Here is a 22,120-nt window from a genome sequence, read left to right as displayed (position 1 = left end):
AATCACTTCTCTGCCTTTTGGCTAAGATCAAGTGTAGTATCTGTTCTTATCAGGTAGTCCACTGGTAGGAATGGATGGCTACATGGAGGAGCAGGTGTTCCGGGGCTGGTGCCACGAAACAAGCTCAACGGCTGCCCTGATGTGACCTGTTCCCTCCGGGTCTCGCCATGAGGCTGGGAGGGTCTAAAGCCAAGGTACTTTTGTGCCTCGGTGAGTGGTTACCCTGAGGTGCTGAAACTCACTGGGTGTTATAGCTCACTGAGTTAACGCACTGCACCACACACTCTTCACCTTTGGCTCTCACCCTTGGTATCCCGGCCTTCTGGCTATGATCAGGGAAATTTTTATAGATCCGGCCAGATGACAAGGCAGTATATCTGCACTCATCCACTTATTGACCTCAGTATATGGCTCCTTGGCTGATAGCTTGGTTAACGCCTAGGTTGAAGCCAGGGGCATTTGTGACCCCTTAGTAGCTTTGGCGAAAAGGGGCATCAAACCTGGATCCTTGCAGGTGCCTTTTGGCCCAGAGGTGAAGGGTAGGTTTGTTGGGGGGCCTCTCTCCTGTTGGAGAAGGGCTTAGCAATAGACCGTATCCTTTGTGCACGTTTTTTTTGTGTGACACATTTCCACTTTTTCCTGCACTTTGGGTGACAGAGAGTACGTTCCTCGGCAAAAAATAAACATTAAAGTAACAGTACATAATTCATACACAATTTATGTACATAATGGGGGTATGCTGCGGGGGAGCCCTGGGGACATGCAGGGACTCTCCCTGACAGGGCAGAAGGAAAGTACGGGGCCATATCATCCTGTACTGGGACATCACATTTACACAAGAAACCTCTAGAACTGATTAGAGGTTAGTTGTGAAACAGGCAAAGACCTTTTTTAGAGGTAGAGATGCACAAGGAACCCTCTATGGCAGTGGTTCTTAACCTGGGTTCGATCGAACCCCAGGGGTTCAGTGAGTCAGTCTCGGGGGTTCGGCGGGGGAGGCCCGCTGGGTGTTTTTGCCTCAGCACATCCGTGTTCCGAAAGATGCTTTCAGGGACGCCTCTGTTAAGTCCCTACGGCCCCGCATTTACTCCGCTCCGCGGAGGAGCGGAGAAGAAGCAAGAAGGACATGCGCTGGCAGTTGGTAAGTGTTTACCAGCGGCGCGTTAGCTTCGGTGTTCCGACCAGTGATCCTCCGGTTCTGCTATGGCCGGACCCGAGGAGCGGTGGTTGGAACACTGAAGTGGGGCAGTACACAGGCATACAGTCTCCAGCCATACTGTATGGCTGGAGGCTGTATGTCTGTGGGGGAACATACTGCACCTAATGTGGGGGGAACTATACTGCCAATGTAATGTGGGGGACTATACTGCCAGCCTAATGTGGGGGAACATACTGCCGGCCTAATGTGGGGGGACTATATTGCACCTAATGTGGGGGAACATACTTCCAGCTTAATGTGGGGGACTATATTGCACCTAATGTGGGGGAACATACTACCAGCCTAATGTGGCAGACTATATTGCACCTAATGTGGGGGAACACTGCCTGCCTAATGTGGGGGAACACTGCCTAATGTAGGGGAACTCTGTCTGCCTAATGTGGGGGAACACTGCCTGCCTAATGTGGGGAACACTGCCACCCTAATGTGGGGGAACACTGCCACCCTAATGTGGGGGAAGACTGCCTGCCTAATGTGGGGGAACACTGCCTGCCTAATGTGGGGGAACACAAAAATGACATGAGAGTGGCACTTGCCAAGGTAAAGCCACGCATTTCTGAACTGGTCTCTGAAAGACAACAGCAGAAGTCACACTGATTTGCAGTAAATATTCATTATGTTTTTGTTTTTGTGTGAAAATCATGTTTTCATGGTTTTGTTCTTTGTTCTTAATGGTTTTGTTCATTTTGGGCACCTATGTATAAATATATACTTAAATACATACCTCCTATGTTTTGAATTTGAAAAAATCACATTTTATTTTTCCAATTAAGAGCGGTTCTGTGAATGCGCATATGAAACTGGTGGGGTTCAGCACCCCCAACAAGGTTAAGAACCACTGCTCTATGGAGAGGAAAAGACACAGAAAAGGACTACAAGTAAAATTATGCTTTACCCATTCATGCAGTATATACTATACATAAAATTACCATATCCATGTCTGCTGCATTATAGGTAATGGCTGGGCTGTAAAGTTTTTAGTTTGTGTGCATAATAAGCAATCCATAAAAAAGTGTTTTTAGGGAATTATACCGGCCAAATGTAATTTATATATTTCTATAATATAAATCTATTGGCAAGTTAGTGTATTTGTCTGGAAGTGCAACCAATCAGATCGCTTCTTTAATTTTTAACAAGGCCTCTGCAAAATGAAAGAAGCGATCTGATTGGTTGCTATGGGCAACTGGGCAACTTTTCCTTTGCACAGGTTTTGATAAATCTCCTCCACAGAATATACATAATTGACATGTTTATTTACAATTCTTGTAAATATATAATGCTACCATATGTTTTATATGTTTGACTAGATTATCTGTTCTTCGAGCTCATCTGGACATTTTCCCATGGTCCATAGAACTTCCAGGCAAATAGAAAAAAAGAACAGGGCTTTGAGTAAACATTTGTCTTAAATAATTTGCTGTTTTTGTACTGAGGTTGGTAAATGTCACAGTGCCTGGCCCATGCAAGTCCACCTTTTACATGTTATTTTTCTCTGATAACAACCTGCACTGCTGTTTGCCATGTTATTCTAAAACACTGTGCAAAATGAATAATAAAAAATAATTAAAGCCTGGGAATAAAAATATCAGTTCAACTAGACTGAATCCCAAATGTATTTTTCTAGCTATTACATCAGTGCAGACACTTTTTCTAGCAATAGGTCTTTATTTCTCGGTACACAAACTAACTCTTAACCCCTTAAGGACTGAGCCCTTTTTCACCTTAAGGACTCGGCCATTTTTTGCAATTCTGACCACTGTCACTTTAAACATTAATAACTCTGGAATGCTTTTAGTTATCATTCTGATTTCAAGATTGTTTTTTCGTGACATATTCTACTTTAACATAGTGGTAAAATTTTGTGGTAACTTGCATCCTTTCTTGGTGAAAAATCCCAAAATTTGATGAAAAATTTGAAACATTTGCATTTTTCTAACTTTGAAGCTCTCTGCTTGTAAGGAAAATGGATACTCCCAAATTTTTTTTTTTTTATTCACATATACAATATGTCTACTTTATGTTTGCATCATAAAATTGACGTGTTTTTACTTTTGGAAGACACCAGAGGGCTTCAAAGTTCAGCAGCAATTTTCCAATTTTTCACAAAATTTTGAAACTCGCTTTTTTTCAGGGACCAGTTCAGGTTTGAAGTGGATTTGAAGGGTCTTCATATTAGAAATACCCCATAAAAGACCCCATTATAAAAACTGCACTCCCCATAGTATTCAAAATGACATTGTCAGCGTTTTAACCCTTTAGGTGTTTCACAGGAATAGCAGCAAAGTGTAGGAGAAAATTCACAATCTTCATTTTTTACACTCGCATGTTTTTGTAGACCCAATTTTTGAATTTTTGCAAGGGGTAAAAAGGAGAAAATTTTTACTTGTATTTGAAACCCAATTTTTCTCGAGTAAGGACATACCTCATATGTCTATGTTAATTGTTCGGCGGGCGCAGTAGAGGGCTCAGAAGGGAAGGAGCGACAAATGGTTTTTGGGGGGCATGTCACCTTTAGGAAGCCCCTATGGTGCCAGAACAGCAAAAAAAACCATATGGCATACCATTTTGGAAACTAGACCCCTCAGGGAACATAACAAGGGGTAAAGTAAATCTTAATACCCCACAGGGGTTTCACAACTTTTGCATATGTAAAAAAAAAAAAAAGTACCTAAAATGCTTGGTTTCCCAAAAAATTCACATTTTTACAAAGGGTTAAAGCAGAAAATACCCCCCTAAATTTGAAGCCCAATTTCTCCCAATTCAGAAAACACCCCATATGGGGGTGAAAAGTGCTCTGCTGGCGCACTACAGGTCTCAGAAGAGAAGGAGTCACATTTGGCTTTTTTGAAGGAAATTTTGCTCTGGGGGGCATGCCGCATTAAGGAAGCCCCTATGGTGCCGGGACAGCAAAAAAAAAAAACCACATGGCATACCATTTTGGAAACTAGACCCCTTAGGGAACATAACAAGGGGTAAAGTGAACCTTAATACCCCACAGGGGTTTCACAACTTTTGCATATGTAAAAAAAAAAAAATGTACCTAAAATGCTTGGTTTCCCAAAATATTCAAATTTTTACAAAGGGTTAAAGCAGAAAATACCCCCCAAAATTTGAAGCCCAATTTCTCCCGATTCAGAAAACACCCCATATGGGGGTGAAAAGTGCTCTGCTGGCGCACTACAGGTCTCAGAAGAGAAGGAGTCACATTTGGCTTTTTGAAAGCAAATTTTGCTCTGGGGGCATGCCGCATTTAGGAAGCCCCTATGGTGCCAGAACAGAAAAAAAAAAAACATGGCATACTATTTTGGAAACTAGACCCCTCGGGGAATGTAACAAGGGGTTAAGTGAACCTTAATACCCCACAGGTGTTTCACGACTTTTGCATATGTAAAAAAAATATTTTTTTTTACCTAAAATGCCTCTTTTCCCAAAAATGTTACATTTTTAAAAAGGGTAAAAGCAGAAAATAGCCCCAAAATTTGTAACACAATTTCTCCCGAGTACGGCAATACCCCATATGTGACCCTAAACTGTTGCCTTGAAATACGACAGGGCTCCAAAGTGAGAGCGCCATGCGCATTTGAGGCCTAAATTAGGGACTTGCATAGGGGTGGACATAGGGGTCTTCTACGCCAGTGATTCCCAAACAGGGTGCCTCCAGCTGTTGTAAAACTCCCAGCATGCCTAGACAGTCAGTGGCTATCTGGTAATACTGGGAGTAGTTGTTTTGCAACAGCTCCGTTTTGGAAACAGTGGCGTACCAGACGTTTTTCATTTTTATTGGGGAGGGGAGGGGTATGTGTATATGTAGTGTTTTTTTTACTTTTTATTTTATTGTGTGTTAGTGTAGTGTAGTGTTTTTAGGGTACAGTCGCACGGGCGGGGGTTCACAGTAGTTTCTTGCTGGCAGTTTGAGCTGCGGCAGAAAATTTGCCGCAGCTCAAACTTGCAGCCGGATACTTACTGTAATTCTCCGCCCATGTGAGTGTACCCTGTATGTTCACATTGGGGGGGGGGGGGGGAACATCCAGCTGTTGCAAAACTGCAACTCCCAGCATGTACGGTCTATTAGTGCATGCTGGGAGTTGTAGTTTTGCAACAGCTGGAGGCACACTGGTTGTGAAACACCGAGTTTGGTAACAAACTCAGTGTTTTGCAACCAGTGTGCCTTCAGCTGTTGCAAAAGCTACAACCCCCAGCATGTACGGACAGCGGAAGGGCATGCTGGGTCTTGTAGTTATGCAACAGCTGGAGGCATACTACTTTGGCTGGGGATGCTGGGGATTGTAGTTATGCAACAGCTGGAGACACACTGGTTTACTACATAACTCAGTGTGCCTTAGCTGTTGCAAAACTACAACTCCCAGCAGTCACCGACAGCCAACGGGCATGCTTGGAGTTGTAGTTATGCAACCAGCAGATACACTACTACAACTCCCAGCATGCACTTTAGCTGTTTGTGCAAGCTGGGAGTTGTAGTTACACAACAGCTGAAGGTACACTTTTCCATAGAAAAAATGTGCCTCCAGCTGTTGCAAAACTATAAGTCCCAGCATGCCCATAAGGGCATGCTGGGAGTTGTGGTGGTCTGCCTCCTGCTGTTGCATAACTACAGCTCCCAGCATGCCCTTTTTGCATGCTGAGAGCTGTTGCTAAGCAACAGCAGGAGGCTGTCACTCACCTCCGACGATCCACGCCGCGCAGGTCAGTCCCTCGTCGTCGCCGCCGCCGCTGCTCCTTGGGCCCCGATCCCAACATTGACGCCGGGGATCGGGGTCCCCAGCACCCGGGGTGCACGTCCCGCACCCGCTCACGTCCTCCGGAAGAGGGGCGGAGCGGGTTGCGGGAGTGACACCCGCAGCAGGCACCCTGATTGGTCGGCCGGGAAACCGGCCGACGAATCAGGGCGATCGTGAGGTGGCACCAGTGCCACCTCACCCCTGCGGGCTGTGGCTGTTCGGGGCCGTCGGAGACTGCCCCGAACAGCCTGTAATTCCGGGTCACCGGGTCACTGGAGACCCGATTGACCCGGAATCTGCCACAGATCGCTGGACTGAATTGTCCAGCGATCTGCGACCATCGCCGCCATGGGGGGGGGGGGGGCATAATGACCCCCCTGGGCGATATGCCCCGATGCCTGCTGAACGATTTCAGCAGGCATCGGGCACCGGCTCCCCTCCAGCTAGTGGCGGGGGGCCAGGATTTGACAGGACGTACTCAAACGTCCTGAGTCCTTAAGGACTCGGAAAAGGGTCCGTTTGAGTACGTCCTGCGTCCTTAAGGGGTTAAAGGGGTACTCCGGTTTAAAGACTTTTTTTTTTCCTTTTTTAATCAACTGGTGCCACAAAGCTAAATGGATTTGTAAATTACTTCTATTAAAAAATCTTAATCCTTCTAGTACTTATTAGCTGCTGAATACTACAGAGGAAATTCTTTTATTTTTGGATCACAGAGCTCTCTGCTGACATCTCTGTCCATTTTAAGAACTGTCCTGAGTAAAAGAAAATCTCATAGCAAACATATGCTTCTCTGGACAGTTCCTAAAATGGACAGAGATGTCAGCAGAGAGCTCTGTGTTCCAAAAAGAAAATAATTTCCTCTGTAGTATTACATAGTAACATAGTTCATAAGGTTGAAAAAAGACCAGAGTCCATCAAGTTCAACCTATAACCCTAATAAGTCCCTATTGAGTTGAGTTAAGCCAGAGGAAGGCAAAAAAAACCTCATACTAGAGGTAAAAATTCCTTCCCGTCTCCAATATGGCAGTCAGAATAAATCTCTGGATCAACATGCTGTCCCAAAATATCTAGTATACATAACCAGCAATGTTATTACTCTCCAAAAATGCTTCCAGACCCTTTTTGAACTCTATTACAGAGTTCACCATGACCACCTTCTCCGGGAGAGAATTCCACAGTCTCACTGCTCTTACAGTAAAGAACCCCCATCTGTGCTGGTGTAGAAACCTTCTTTCCTCTAGACGTAGAGGATGCCCCTTTGTTATAGATACAGTCCTGGGTATAAATAGATCATGGAAGAGATCTCTGTACTGTCCCCTGATATATTTATACATAGTTATTAGGTCTCCCCTAAGCCTTCTTTTTTCTAAACTAAATAACCCTAATTCTGATAATCTTTCTGGGTACTGTAGTCCTCCCATTCCCCGCATTACCCTGGTTGCCTGTCTTTGAACCCTCTCCAGCTCCACTACATCTTTCTTGTACACTGTGCCCAGTACTATACACAGTATTCTATGTGTGGTCTGACTAGTGATTTGTACAGCGGTAGAATTATTTCCTTGTCGTGGGCATCTATGCCCCTATTGATGCACCCCATGATTTTATTTGCCCTGGCAGCAGCTGCCCGACACTGGTCACTACAGCTAAATTTACTGTTAACTAAGACTCTCAAGTCCTTTTCCAAGTCAGTCATCCCAAGTGTTCTCCCGTTTAATACATAATCCCAGCCGGATTTTTCTTCCCCATGTGCATTACCTTACATTTATCAGTGTTAAACCTCATCTTCCACTTCCCAGCCCAAACCTCCAACCTAAGACTCCATGAGGTAAGTTCTTCAGACAAGGTGAGTATATCTCCCTCTCTCTACAGGTCCTGGATGAGCCCTTGCAACCTCTGGAGACCCCTGACTTGTGACCCACTCTTATGCTAGTTTTTGGGGTCTGCCTGGAGGGTATTGTTCCCTCCTTATTTTCTATATGGAGCCCCTTTTTTTTATGGAAAGGGGCTCTCTTTATTAATTTGGGGGATGACAGTGGTGCTTCTGTGTGGAGATTTTCCCTGCACTCCGGGCAAGGGATCACTATGCGCGCGGCTGCCGGCTTCAGCGGCAGCAGCGCTTTTACTTTCACTTTCCTTCAGCGGCCTGCGTGTGTACGCTGGCCGCCGTCAGCCAGGAAACTGCCGGTGGGTTATCTCTCCCCGCTCCCGACATTCGCATATGCGATTCACATGTGCGCTCGGGGCCGGGAGCGGGCGCCATTACAGGGGCTTCACAGTACGTGCGGTTTAGCTCCGCCCACCGCCTTGCACTGTTCTCCGGCGCGAAAACTCTCTCCTATAAGCGCTTTGTGCGTGCAGAGAGAGGAGTTTCTCAACCAATCAGTGTGCCCTTATTCTAGTCCGGCCCCCCTCCCCTGCTCCTTGGTCCAAGTTTTCAGCTAGGTCACAGGAGTTCTCCCCAGCAGCTGCCTGGTTAGGGACACAGACTTGGGTGAGACAGTTTTCTTTCTGCTTATTACACTTTTAAGGCTTTTAACCCTAAAATGTCTGGTTCTGCTGAACCCCCTGATCGTTTCTGTTCAGGATGTCCCTCCAGACCCTGTGGGTTCAGCCGTCCCTCCAGCCTGGGTTTCCTCCCTCTCCCAGTCTATCTCCGACTTGGCTCAGGTCTCCAGCTCCGTGGTGAGAGCCTTGGAAAGGTCCTCCCTCCACCGGCCCTCCAGGGGGACCCGTTCCCCTTCCCCCTATGCTGACCGCACTCGTAAGCATCATCGGGGTGTTTTTTAAGGGTCTTCCCCTGAGTCTTCTGGCAGGCATGGACGCTCCTCTCTGAGGAATCGCTCCCCTGCTCCAGCAGGTTGCAGGCATCTCTCTTCCAGAGGACGCTCTCATGGTCGCCGCTCTGGCTCCCCAGACCCGCGTACCAAGTCAGCCTCTCCCTCATCCAGGGCCGCCTCAACACGCTCCCATTCTCCTGGAGAAATTGCGGATGAAGTCATCTGATTCAGAGGACCGATCGAATATGGCTGACACGGTGAACTCATTGGTTTTGGCCATAAGAGACACCTTCCATCTAGAGGACCCAGGATCTTCAGACATAGTTGCAGAAGTATCCTTTCATCGTGCCCGTCCAGCACCCAAGATGTTGGATGCCTGAATCCGCCTGGAGGCATCCTGACAAGAGGTTTCAGGAAGCAATGAAGGTTCAGGCGCGGTTTCCTTTCGCCAAGGACCTCATCTCAAAGTGGACTTCCCTTCCTTCTGTGGACCCGCCAGTCTCCCGCCTCTCTACGGTTACGCCGCTGCCGCTGGCGGATGCGGCTGCCTTCAAGGATCCTGCAGACAAAAAGGTTCCTCCCTGCTTCCCGCCTTTGCTTCTGCCTGGGTGTTGAAGGCACTCTCAGTTTGGTCCTCCCAACTCCGTCAAGGTGTTCTTTCTGGATCTCCTCCGGAGGAACTGTCTGACCTACTGCTCCAGTGCTCCAAGGCTGGAGACTTTCTATGTTCTGCTTCCATGCAGTCAGCCCACTGTGCTGCCTTTGCCACTGGTAACCTAGTGGCCCTCCATCGCTCCATGTGGCTTAAGGCATGGGACACGGATGCCGCTTTCAAGAAGTCTCTTACCGAGCTTCCATTTGCCGGCTCCCGACTGTTTGGAAAGCGCCTTGATGAGATAATCTGTGAGGCGACGGGCGGCAAGAGTTCCTTATTACCTCAGAATAGGGCTCGCACTACTTCCCGTAGGAAGTCTTCTTCTTTTCGGTCCTTTCGGACTTCGGGTCCCAATAATGGGTTGGGACAGGCGCCCTCGCGGGACAAAAGGTTCCCTCCTTCCGGGCACGCCCCTCTTGGAAATCGGAAAATCGTTTCCGCCGCTTTGCAGACAAGTCTGGCACCCGCAAACCCACTTCCGCATGAAGAGACGCCCCCACCCACAAATTTTTCTCGGGTGGGAGGTCGTCTTTAATTTTTCCGAGACGTCTGGGCGGCGCACATTCATGACTCCTGGGTCAGGGACGTGGTGTCCAACGGATACCGGATCGAATTTGCGTCTCTTCCGGAGGATTGATTTTTTTCTGTTCCGGGCCCCCCGGTCCCCTTCACTAGCGAGGGAGTTTCGGGGGGCGCTTCAGTCCCTTCTCATCCATGGAGTCATGTCCCGGTCCCTTCCAGGGAGCGCTTTCGGGGTTTCTATTCCAACCTTTTCGTGGTTCCCAAGAAGGGCGGTTCTGTACGGCCCATCTTGGATCTCAAGCGTCTCAATAAACACCTTCTAATCCGCCATTTCCGAATGGAATCTCTCCGCTCAGTGGTGGCGTCTATGGATCAAGGGGAGTTTCTTTCCTCGGTGGACATCAAGGATGCCTACCTCCACGTTCCTATATTTCCCGGCCATCAGCGGTACCTTCGCTTTGCGGTTCTGGAAGGTCATTTTTAATTTGTGGCCCTCCCCTTCGGTCTGGCCACTGCTCCGCAGGTCTTGGCATCCGTCATAGCCCTACTACGGTCGAGGGGTGTCTGTAATTCCTTACTTGGATGACCTCTTCATCAAGGCCTCCACCAGAGCCCAGGCTCTGGAGAATGTGAGCCTCACTCTCACAAGTCTGTTCTCTCCCCCACCCAGTCTCTGGTCTTCTTGGGGCTTCAGTTCAACTCGGCCTCTGCTCGAATTCGCCTCCCGCCGGGCAAACGTCTGGCCCTCTTGTCGGGAGTCCGCTCCCTCCGGATACCATCCCCGGTCTCCAATCCGTGCTTGCATGGAAGTCCTGGGTCGGATGGTGGCAGCCATAGAGGCCGTACACTTTGCCCAGTTTCATTACCGTCCTCTTCAGCTGGCGATTCTGGCCCGGTGGGACAGGTCTCCTCTCTCTCTCTCGATCACAAGATTGTTCTCCCTCTTCGGGCCCGTCGGTCTCTGCGCTGGTGGCTCTGCTCCCCCCTTCTTCTTCAGGGGCTTTCGTTCCTTCCCCTCCACTGGCAGGTGGTCACGACAGATGCCAGCCTGTCGGGCTGGGGGGGGAGGGGTGTTTTCAGGGATCAGACGGTTCAAGGCCTCTGGTCTCCCCAAGAAGCCCTTCTTTCCATAAACATCCTGGAACTGAGGGCGATATATCTTTTTCTGAAGCATTGGGAGTCCCTGCTTCAGGGCCACCCTGTCCGTGTCCCGCTTCTTCTCATCCCAAGGAGTGCTTACTCCACAAATTGGATGTGGTACGGGCTCTTTGGACTTATCTTTCTCTCACCTCTTCCTTTCGTCAGTGTGATTCTGTTTTTGCCCTTACGGAAGGTTGTCGAAAGGGACAGCCTGCTTCCAAGGCCACCATTTCTCGGTGGATCCGATTTGCTATTTCGGAAGCTTACCACTGCAAGGGGAAGATCCCACCCTTCAGGGTTTTGGCTCATTCCATCCATTCTTTGGGGGAATCCCTGGCTCTCCGAAACAAGGCCTCGCAGATCTGTAAAGCGGCCACCTGGTCGTCTTTTCACACTTTTTCAAGATTCTACCAGGTTCATACTTTCGCATCGGCTGATGCTAGTCTGGGCCGTAAAGTGTTGCAAGCGGCAGTGGTACAGCCGACGGCCTGACCTTGATGTAATTTTATTTTTGAATTTCCTTTCTGTCTGAACTGTCCAGAGTAGGAGCAAATCCCCATAGCAAACCTATCCTGCTCTGGACAGTTCCTGACATGAACAGAGGTGTCAGCAGAGAGTACTGTGGTCAGACAGAAAATAAATTAAAAAAGAAAAGAACTTCCTGTGGAGCATACAGCAGCTGATAAATACTGGAAGGTTTAAGATTTTTAAATAGAAGTAATGTACAAATCTGTTTCACTTTCTGGCACTAATTGATAAAAAAAAAAATGTTTTCCTGCTGAGTACCCGTTTATGGCATACAGCTTTTTTTCTCAGCTCAGTCTTGAAAACTCTGAATGTGAAGATCAAATTTATAGTACATGTGACCATAAAGGGGTAATCCTGTGGAAAACTTGTAAATCTGTAAATTAATTATATTAAAAAAATCTTTATTCTTCTTGTACTTATTAGCAGGGAATTCTTTGATTTTGGAATTTCTTTTTTGTCTTGTCCACATTGCTCTCTGCTGACACCTCTGTCCTTGTCAGGAACTGTCCAGACTAGCATAAGTTTGTTATGAGGATTTTCTCCTGCTCTGGACAGTTCCTGATACGGGCATCAGGTGTCAGCAGAGAGCACTGAGGACAAGACAAAAAAGAAATTCAAAAAGCAAAGAATTTCCTCTGTAGCATACAGCTGCTAAAAGTTTTGGCAGGATAAAGATTTTTTAATAGAAGTAATTTATACATCTGTTTAACTTTCTGGCACCAGTTGATTTATTTTTTTTTTTAATCTCCACCGGAGTACCCCTTTAAACAGTAATTTATACACAGAAGAAAGACAATGTCATGTCAGATGTAAAAGTAAAAAAAGGGAGAAGTGTGTGTTACGCCGAGCGCTCCGGGTTCCCGCTCCTCCCCGGAGCGCTCGCTTCACCTCCTCCGCTGCAGCGCCCCGGTCACGTCCTCTGACCCGGGGCGCTGCGATCCTGCTGCTAGCCGGGATGCGATTCGCGATGCGGGTAGCGCCCGCTCGCGATGCGCACCCCGGCTCTCCTACCTGACTCGCTCCCCGTCTGTTCTGTCCCGGCGCGCGCGGCCCCGCTCCCTAGGGCGCGCGCGCGCCGGGTCTCTGCGATTTAAAGGGCCACTGCGCCGCTGATTGGCGCAGTGGTTCCAATTAGAGTTATCACCTGTGCACTCCCTATATTACCTCACTTCCCTTGCACTCCCTTGCCGGATCTTGTTGCCTTAGTGCCAGTGAAAGCGTTCCTTGTGTGTCCCTTGCCAGTGTTTCCAGACCTTCTGCCGTTGCCCCTGACTACGATCCTTGCTGCCTGCCCCGACCTTCTGCTACGTCCGACCTTGCTTCTGCCTACTCCCTTGTACCGCGCCTATCTTCAGCAGCCAGAGAGGTGAGCCGTTGCTAGTGGATACGACCTGGTCACTACCGCCGCAGCAAGACCATCCCGCTTTGCGGCGGGCTCTGGTGAAAACCAGTAGTGGCTTAGAACCGGTCCACTAGCACGGTCCACGCCAATCCCTCTCTGGCACAGAGGGTCCACTACCTGCCAGCCGGCATCGTGACAGTAGATCCGGCCATGGATCCCGCTGAAGTTCCTCTGCCAGTTGTCGCTGACCTCACCACGGTGGTCGCCCAGCAGTCACAACAGATTGCGCAACAAGGCCAACAGCTGTCTCAACTGACCGTTATGCTACAACAGTTGCTACCACAGCTTCAGCAGTCATCTCCTCCGCCAGCTCCTGCACCTCCTCCGCAGCGAGTGGCCGCTCCTGGGATACGCTTATCCTTGCCGGATAAGTTTGATGGGGACTCTAAGTTTTGCCGTGGCTTCCTTTCCCAATGTTCCCTGCATCTGGAGATGATGTCGGACCTGTTTCCCACTGAAAGGTCTAAGGTGGCGTTCGTAGTCAGTCTTCTGTCCGGAAAAGCCCTGTCATGGGCCACACCGCTCTGGGACCGCAATGACCCCGTCACTGCCTCAGTACACTCCTTCTTCTCGGAAATCCGAAGTGTCTTTGAGGAACCTGCCCGAGCCTCTTCTGCTGAGACTGCCCTGTTGAACCTGGTCCAGGGTAATTCTTCCGTTGGCGAGTATGCCGTACAATTCCGTACACTTGCTTCAGAATTGTCCTGGAATAATGAGGCCCTCTGCGCGACCTTCAAAAAAGGCCTATCCAGCAACATTAAAGATGTTCTGGCCGCACGAGAAATTCCTGCTAATCTACATGAACTTATTCACCTAGCCACTCGCATTGACATGCGTTTTTCTGAAAGGCGTCAGGAACTCCGCCAAGATATGGACTCTGTTCGCACGAGGCGTTTCGTCTCCTCGGCTCCTCTCTCCTCTGGTCCCCTGCAATCTGTTCCTGTGCCTCCCGCCGTGGAGGCTATGCAGGTCGACCGGTCTCGCCTGACACCTCAAGAGAGGACACGACGCCGTATGGAGAACCTCTGCCTGTACTGTGCTAGTACCGAACACTTCCTGAGGGATTGTCCTATCCGTCCTCCCCGCCTGGAAAGACGTACGCTGACTCCGCACAAAGGTGAGACAGTCCTTGATGTCTACTCTGCTTCTCCACGTCTTACTGTGCCTGTGCGGATGTCTGCTTCTGCCTTCTCCTTCTCTACAGTGGCCTTCTTGGACTCTGGTTCTGCAGGAAATTTTATTTTGGCCTCTCTCGTCAACAGGTTCAACATCCCAGTGACCAGTCTCGCCAGACCCCTCTACATCAATTGTGTAAATAATGAAAGATTGGACTGTACCATACGTTTCCGCACGGAGCCCCTTCTTATGAGCATCGGATCTCATCATGAGAGGATTGAACTTTTGGTCCTCCCCAATTGCACCTCGGAGATTCTCCTTGGACTTCCCTGGCTTCAACTTCATTCCCCAACCCTGGATTGGTCCACTGGGGAGATCAAGAGTTGGGGGTCCTCTTGTTCCAAGAACTGTCTAAAACCGGTTCCCAGTAACCCTTGCCGTAACTCTGTGGTTCCTCCTGTAACCGGTCTCCCCAAGGCCTATATGGACTTCGCGGATGTTTTCTGCAAAAAACAAGCTGAGACTCTACCTCCTCACAGGCCTTATGATTGCCCTATCGACCTCCTCCCGGGTACTACTCCACCCCGGGGCAGAATTTATCCTCTCTCTGCCCCAGAGACTCTTGCCATGTCCGAATACGTCCAGGAGAATCTAAAAAGGGGCTTTATCCGTAAATCCTCCTCTCCTGCCGGAGCCGGATTTTTCTTTGTCTCCAAAAAAGATGGCTCCCTACGTCCTTGCATTGACTACCGCGGTCTTAATAAAATCACGGTTAAGAACCGCTACCCCTTACCCCTCATCTCTGAACTCTTTGATCGCCTCCAAGGTGCCCACATCTTCACTAAATTGGACTTAAGAGGCGCCTATAACCTCATCCGCATCAGAGAGGGGGACGAGTGGAAAACGGCATTTAACACCAGAGATGGACACTTTGAGTATCTGGTCATGCCCTTTGGACTGTGCAATGCCCCTGCCGTCTTCCAAGACTTTGTCAATGAAATTTTTCGTGATCTATTATACTCCTGTGTTGTGGTATATCTGGACGATATCCTAATTTTTTCTGCCAATCTAGAGGAACACCGCCGGCATGTCCGTATGGTTCTTCAGAGACTTCGTGACAACCAACTCTATGCCAAAATTGAGAAATGTCTGTTTGAATGCCAATCTCTTCCTTTTCTAGGATATTTGGTCTCTGGCCAGGGACTACAGATGGATCCAGACAAACTCTCTGCCGTCTTAAATTGGCCACGCCCCTCCGGACTCCGTGCTATCCAACGCTTTTTGGGGTTCGCCAATTATTACAGGCAATTTATTCCACATTTTTCTACCATTGTGGCTCCTATCGTGGCTTTAACCAAGAAAAATGCTGATCCCAAGTCCTGGCCTCCTCAAGCAGAAGACTCCTTTAAACAACTCAAGTCTGCCTTTTCTTCGGCTCCCGTGCTCTCCAGACCTGACCCTTCCAAACCCTTCCTATTGGAGGTTGATGCCTCCTCAGTAGGAGCTGGAGCTGTTCTTCTACAAAAAAATCCTTCCGGGCATGCTGTCACTTGTGGTTTTTTCTCTAGGACCTTCTCTCCAGCGGAGAGGAACTACTCCATCGGGGATCGAGAACTTCTAGCCATTAAATTAGCACTTGAGGAATGGAGGCATCTGCTGGAGGGATCAAGATTTCCTGTTATTATCTACACCGACCACAAGAACCTCTCCTACCTCCAGTCGGCCCAACGGCTGAATCCTCGCCAGGCCCGGTGGTCTCTGTTCTTTGCCCGATTTAATTTTGAGATCCACTTTCGTCCTGCCGATAAGAACATTAGAGCCGATGCTCTCTCTCGTTCCTCGGATGCCTCAGAAGTTGATCTCCCTCCGCAACACATCATTCCACCTGACTGCCTGATCTCCACTTCTCCTGCCTCCATCAGACAGACTCCTCCAGGGAAGACCTTTGTTTCTCCACGCCAACGCCTCGGAATCCTCAAATGGGGTCACTCCTCCCATCTCGCAGGTCATGCGGGCATCAAGAAATCTGTGCAACTCATCTCCCGCTTCTATTGGTGGCCAACTCTGGAGACGGATGTTGGGGACTTTGTGCGAGCCTGCACTATCTGTGCCCGGGATAAGACTCCTCGCCAGAAGCCCGCTGGTTTTCTTCATCCTCTGCCTGTCCCCGAACAGCCTTGGTCTCTGATTGGTATGGATTTTATTACTGATTTACCCCCTTCCCGTGGCAACACCGTTATTTGGGTGGTCGTTGATCGATTCTCCAAAATGGCACATTTCATCCCTCTTCCTGGTCTTCCTTCTGCGCCTCAGTTGGCTAAACAATTTTTTGTACACATTTTTCGTCTTCACGGGTTGCCTACGCAGATTGTCTCGGATAGAGGGGTCCAATTCGTGTCTAAATTCTGGAGAGCTCTCTGTAAACAACTCAAGATTAAATTAAATTTTTCCTCTGCATATCATCCCCAGTCCAATGGACAAGTAGAAAGAATTAACCAGATCCTGGGTGATTATTTGCGACATTTTGTTTCCTCTCGCCAGGATGACTGGGCAGATCTCCTTCCATGGGCCGAATTCTCGTATAACTTCAGGGTCTCTGAATCTTCCTCCAAATCCCCATTTTTCGTGGTGTACGGCCGTCACCCTCTTCCCCCCCTCCCTACCCCCTTGCCCTCTGGTCTGCCCGCTGTGGATGAAATTTCTCGTGACCTTTCCATTATATGGAGAGAGACCCAAAATTCTCTCTTACAGGCTTCTTCACGCATGAAGAGGTTCGCGGATAAGAAAAGAAGAGCTCCCCCCGTTTTTTCCCCTGGAGACAAGGTATGGCTCTCCGCTAAATATGTCCGCTTCCGTGTCCCTAGCTACAAGTTGGGACCACGCTATCTTGGTCCTTTCAAAATTCTGTGTCAAATTAATCCTGTCTCTTATAAACTTCTTCTTCCTCCTTCTCTTCGTATCCCTAATGCCTTTCACGTCTCTCTTCTCAAACCACTCATCCTCAACCGTTTTTCTCCCAAATCTGTTCCTCCCACTCCTGTTTCCGGCTCCTCGGACGTCTTCTCGGTCAAGGAGATTTTGGCTGCCAAAAAGGTCAGAGGAAAAAATTTTTTTTTAGTAGACTGGGAGGGTTGTGGTCCTGAAGAGAGATCCTGGGAACCTGAGGACAATATCCTTGACAAAAGTCTGCTCCTCAGGTTCTCAGGCTCCAAGAAGAGGGGGAGACCCAAGGGGGGGGGTACTGTTACGCCGAGCGCTCCGGGTTCCCGCTCCTCCCCGGAGCGCTCGCTTCACCTCCTCCGCTGCAGCGCCCCGGTCACGTCCTCTGACCCGGGGCGCTGCGATCCTGCTGCTAGCCGGGATGCGATTCGCGATGCGGGTAGCGCCCGCTCGCGATGCGCACCCCGGCTCTCCTACCTGACTCGCTCCCCGTCTGTTCTGTCCCGGCGCGCGCGGCCCCGCTCCCTAGGGCGCGCGCGCGCCGGGTCTCTGCGATTTAAAGGGCCACTGCGCCGCTGATTGGCGCAGTGGTTCCAATTAGAGTTATCACCTGTGCACTCCCTATATTACCTCACTTCCCTTGCACTCCCTTGCCGGATCTTGTTGCCTTAGTGCCAGTGAAAGCGTTCCTTGTGTGTCCCTTGCCAGTGTTTCCAGACCTTCTGCCGTTGCCCCTGACTACGATCCTTGCTGCCTGCCCCGACCTTCTGCTACGTCCGACCTTGCTTCTGCCTACTCCCTTGTACCGCGCCTATCTTCAGCAGCCAGAGAGGTGAGCCGTTGCTAGTGGATACGACCTGGTCACTACCGCCGCAGCAAGACCATCCCGCTTTGCGGCGGGCTCTGGTGAAAACCAGTAGTGGCTTAGAACCGGTCCACTAGCACGGTCCACGCCAATCCCTCTCTGGCACAGAGGGTCCACTACCTGCCAGCCGGCATCGTGACAGTGTGGTGTGGCTAAAAGGCCTAAACTTATAGCAGGGTTTGATCAGTGAGGATTTTGTTAAATTAGGATACACCAGTGGCACACTGATTCTATCTAAATATATTAACGCACCTTTTATAGTAGTAGGAGCTATATGGGTCCTGACTCCCATTATAGATACCACACTCAGTATACTTTATAGATCTTCTACACTTCCAATGCACATATAATAAACCACACTCCTAGTTGAATCTTTACTATCCAAAGCTCAAACTTACTTAAAAATACTAACCTTATATTTAGAACTAAAATAGCTTGAAGGGTCACAGAATATGTCAAAAGTTTTGATCTGTTAGGGTCAGAGGTGGAGAACACTGTGCTAAGTGCTTTCTCTCCCAGCTCTGTGCTACCTACTACTGTATATACAGGCATCGGGAAATAACTACTAGTGTATGTAGCAACCACAAAAGAAAGCATTATTAGTGTGGGGCACAAAGGGGGCATTATTACCATTTGGGGGCCTTCAACCCCTGAAAGGGGTACTCCACTGGAAAACATTTTTGTTTAAATCAACTGGTGCCAGAAAGTTAAACATATTTGTAAATTACTTCTATTAAAAAATCAAAATCCTTCCAGTACTTATTAGCTGCTATTTGCTCCACAGGAAGTTCTTTTTTTTTTTAATTTCCTTTCTGTCTGACCACAGTGCTCTCTGCTGACACCTCTGTCCATTTTAGGAACTGTCCAGAGTAGGAGAAAATCCCATAGCAAACCTATCCTGCTCTGGACAGTTCCTAAAATGGACAGAGGTGTCAGCAGGAGCACTGTGGTCAGACAGAAAGGAAATAAAATTAAAAAAAAGAACTTCCTGTGGAGCATATAGCAGCTGATAAGTACTGGAAGGATTAAGATTTTTTAATAGAAGTAATTTACAAATGTTTAACTTTCTGGCACCAGTTGCTTTAAAAAAAATAAATGTTCTCCAGTGGAGTTCCCCTTTAAGGACCAGGCCAATTTTCACTGAAGGACCAGAGCGTTTTTTGCACATCTGACTACTTTCACTTTAAGCATTAATAACTCTGGGATGCTTTTACCTTTCATTCTGATTCCGAGACTGTTTTTTCGTGACATATTCTACTTTATGTTAGTGGTAAAATGTTGTCGATACTTCCAAAATTCCAAAATTTGATGACAAAAAACTCTGCTTGTAAGGAGAATAGACATTCCAAATAAATTATATTTTGATTCACAAATACAATATGTCTACTTTATATTTGCATCATAAAGTTGACATGTTTTTACTTTTGGAAGACATCAGAGGGCTTCAAAGTTCAGCAGCAATTTTCTAATTTTTCACAAAATTTTCAAAATCGGAATTTTTCATGGACCAGTTCAGGTTTGAAGTGGATTTGAAGGTACTTCCTTTTTGAAATACCCCACAAATGGCCTCATTATAAAACTGCACCCCTCAAAGTATTCAAAATGACATTCAGTAAGTGTGTTAACCCTTTAGGTGTTTCACAGGAATAACAGCAAAATAAAGGAGAAAATTCAAAATCTTCATTTTTTACACTTGCATGTTCTTGTAGACCCAGTTTTTGAATTTTTACAAGGGGTAAAAGGAGACAAATCCTCTAAAAATGTATAACCCAATTTCTCTCGAGTAAGGAAATACCTCATATGTGTATGTCAAGTGTTCGGCGGGCGCAGTAGAGGGCTCAGAAGGGAAGGAACGACAATGGGATTTTGGAGAGTGAGTTTTTCTAAAATGGTTTTTGGGGGGCATGTAACATTTAGGAAGCCCCTATGGTGCCAGAACAGCAGAAAACCCCCCACATGGCATACCATTTTGGAAACTACACCCCTCAAGGCACATAACAAGGGGTCCAGTGAGCCTTAACACCCCACAGGTGTTTGATGACTTTTCGTTAAAGTCGGATCTGTAAATGAAAAGACATTTTTTTTCACTAAAGTGCATTTTTCCCCCCTAAATTTACCATTATTATAAAGGGTAATGGGAGAAAATGCCCCCCAAAATGTGTAAGCCCATCTTTTCTGAGTATGGAAATACCCCATGTTAGGACGTAAAATGCTCTGCGGGCGAACTACAATGTTCAGAAGAGAAGGAGTAACATTTGGCTTTTTGAAAGCAAATTTTGCTGAATGGTTTTTTGGGGGGCATGTCACATTTAGGAAGCCCCTATGGTGCCAGAACAGCAAAAAAAACACATGACATACTATTTTAGAAACTACACCCCTCAAGGAATGTAACAAGGGGTACAGTGAGCCTTACCACCTCACAGTTATTTCACAACTTTTTGTTAAAGTTGGATGTGTAAATGAAAAAAAAAAATCACTAAAATGCTGGTTTTTCCCCAAATTTTACATTTTTACAAGGGGTAATAGGAGAAATTGACCCCCAAAATTTGTAACCCCAGTTCTTCTGAGTATGAAAATACCCCATGTGTGGACGCCAAGTGCTCTGCTGGCGCACTACAATGCTCAGAAGAGGAGGAGCGCATTGAGCTTTTGGAAAGGGAATTTGTTTGGAATGGAAGTCAGGGGCCATGTGCGTTTACAAAGCCCCCCATGGTGCCAGAATAGTGAACCCCCATATGTGACCCCATTTTGGAAACTACAAATTTTTCATTTTCACGGACCACTGTTCCAAAAATCTGTCAGACACCTGTGGGGCGTAAATGCTCACTGTACCCCTTATTACATTACGTGAGGGGTGTAGTTTCCAAAAGGGGGTCACATGTGGGAGGGGTCCATTGTTCTGGCACTATGGGGGCTTTGTAAACACACGTGGCCTTCAATTCCGGACAAATTTTCTCTTCAAAATCCCAATGGCGCTCCTTCTCTTCTGAGCATTGTAGTTCGCCAGCAGAGCACTTTACATCCACATATGGGGTATTTATATACTCAAGAGAAATGGGGTTACAAATTTTGGGGGGCTTTTTCCCTACTAAGTAAAGGGCAACACCAGCATGTTAGTGTAACTTTTTTTTTTTTTACACTAACAGGCTGGTGTAGACCCCAACTTTTTCTTTTCATAAGGGGTAAAAGGAGAAAATGCCCCCCAAAATTTGTAGTGCAATTTCTTCCGAGTACGGAAATATCCCATATGTGGCACTAAACTGTTTCCTTGAAATACGACAGGGCTCCGAAGTGAGAGAGCGCCATGCACATTTGAGTACTAAATTAGGGATTGCATAGGGGTGGACATAGGGGTATTCTACGCCAGTGATTCCCAAACAGGGTGCCTCCCAGGCATGCTTGGACAGTCAGTGGCTGTCCGGAAATGCTGGGAGTTGTTTTTTTGCAACAGCTGGAGGCTCCGTTTTGGAAACACTGCTGTACAATACGTTTTTCATTTTTATTGGGGGGGGGGGGGGACAGTGTAAGGGGGTGTATATGTAGTGTTTTACCATTTATTATGTGTTAGTGCAGTGTAGTGTTTTTAGGGTACATTCGCAGTGGCAGAGGTTTAAAGTGAGCTTACCGCTAGGAGTTTGCGCTGCGGCAAAAAATTTGCCACAGCTCATACTTGAAGCAGGAAACTTGCTGTAAACCTGCCCGTGTGAATGTACCCTGTACATTCACATGGGGGGCAAACCTCAAGCTGTTTCAAAACTACAACTCCCAGCATGCACTGACAGACCCTGCCTGCTGGGAGTTGTACTTTTGCAACAGCTGGAGGCACACTAGTTGGAAAACCTTCAGTTAGGTTCTGTTCCATAACTCAGTATTTTCCAACCAGTGTGCCTCCAGCTGTTGCAAAACTACAACTCCCAGCATGTACTGATCGCCGAAGTGCATGCTGGGAGATGTAGTTATGCAACAGCTGGAGGTACGCAACTACAACTCCCAGCATGGCGAGACAGCTGTTTGCTGTTTGGGCATGCTGGCATTTGCAGTTTTGCAACATCTGGAGGGCTACAGTTTAGAAACCACTGCACAGTGATCTCCAAACTGTGACCCTCCAGTTGTTGCAAAACTACAAATCCCAGCATGCCCAGACAGCAAACTGCTATGTGGGCATGCTGGGAGTTGTAGTTTTGGAATATCTAGAGGGCCACAGTTCACTGCACAGT

At 47.8% G+C, this 22,120-nt stretch overlaps 1 pseudogene; it reads left to right on the top strand.

The window, feature by feature from the left end:
• The first annotated feature begins 1 nt into the window (after position 1).
• LOC130267796 (U2 spliceosomal RNA) lies at positions 2-175 on the top strand (annotated as a pseudogene).
• Positions 176-22,120: the final 21,945 nt, after the last annotated feature.

This window comes from Hyla sarda, chromosome 4 (genome assembly GCF_029499605.1).
Source record: "Hyla sarda isolate aHylSar1 chromosome 4, aHylSar1.hap1, whole genome shotgun sequence".
Classification (NCBI taxonomy): Eukaryota; Metazoa; Chordata; class Amphibia; order Anura; family Hylidae; genus Hyla; species Hyla sarda.
The sequence above is the reverse complement of the archived record's forward strand: the minus strand, read 5'-3'. Positions and strand labels throughout refer to the sequence as shown.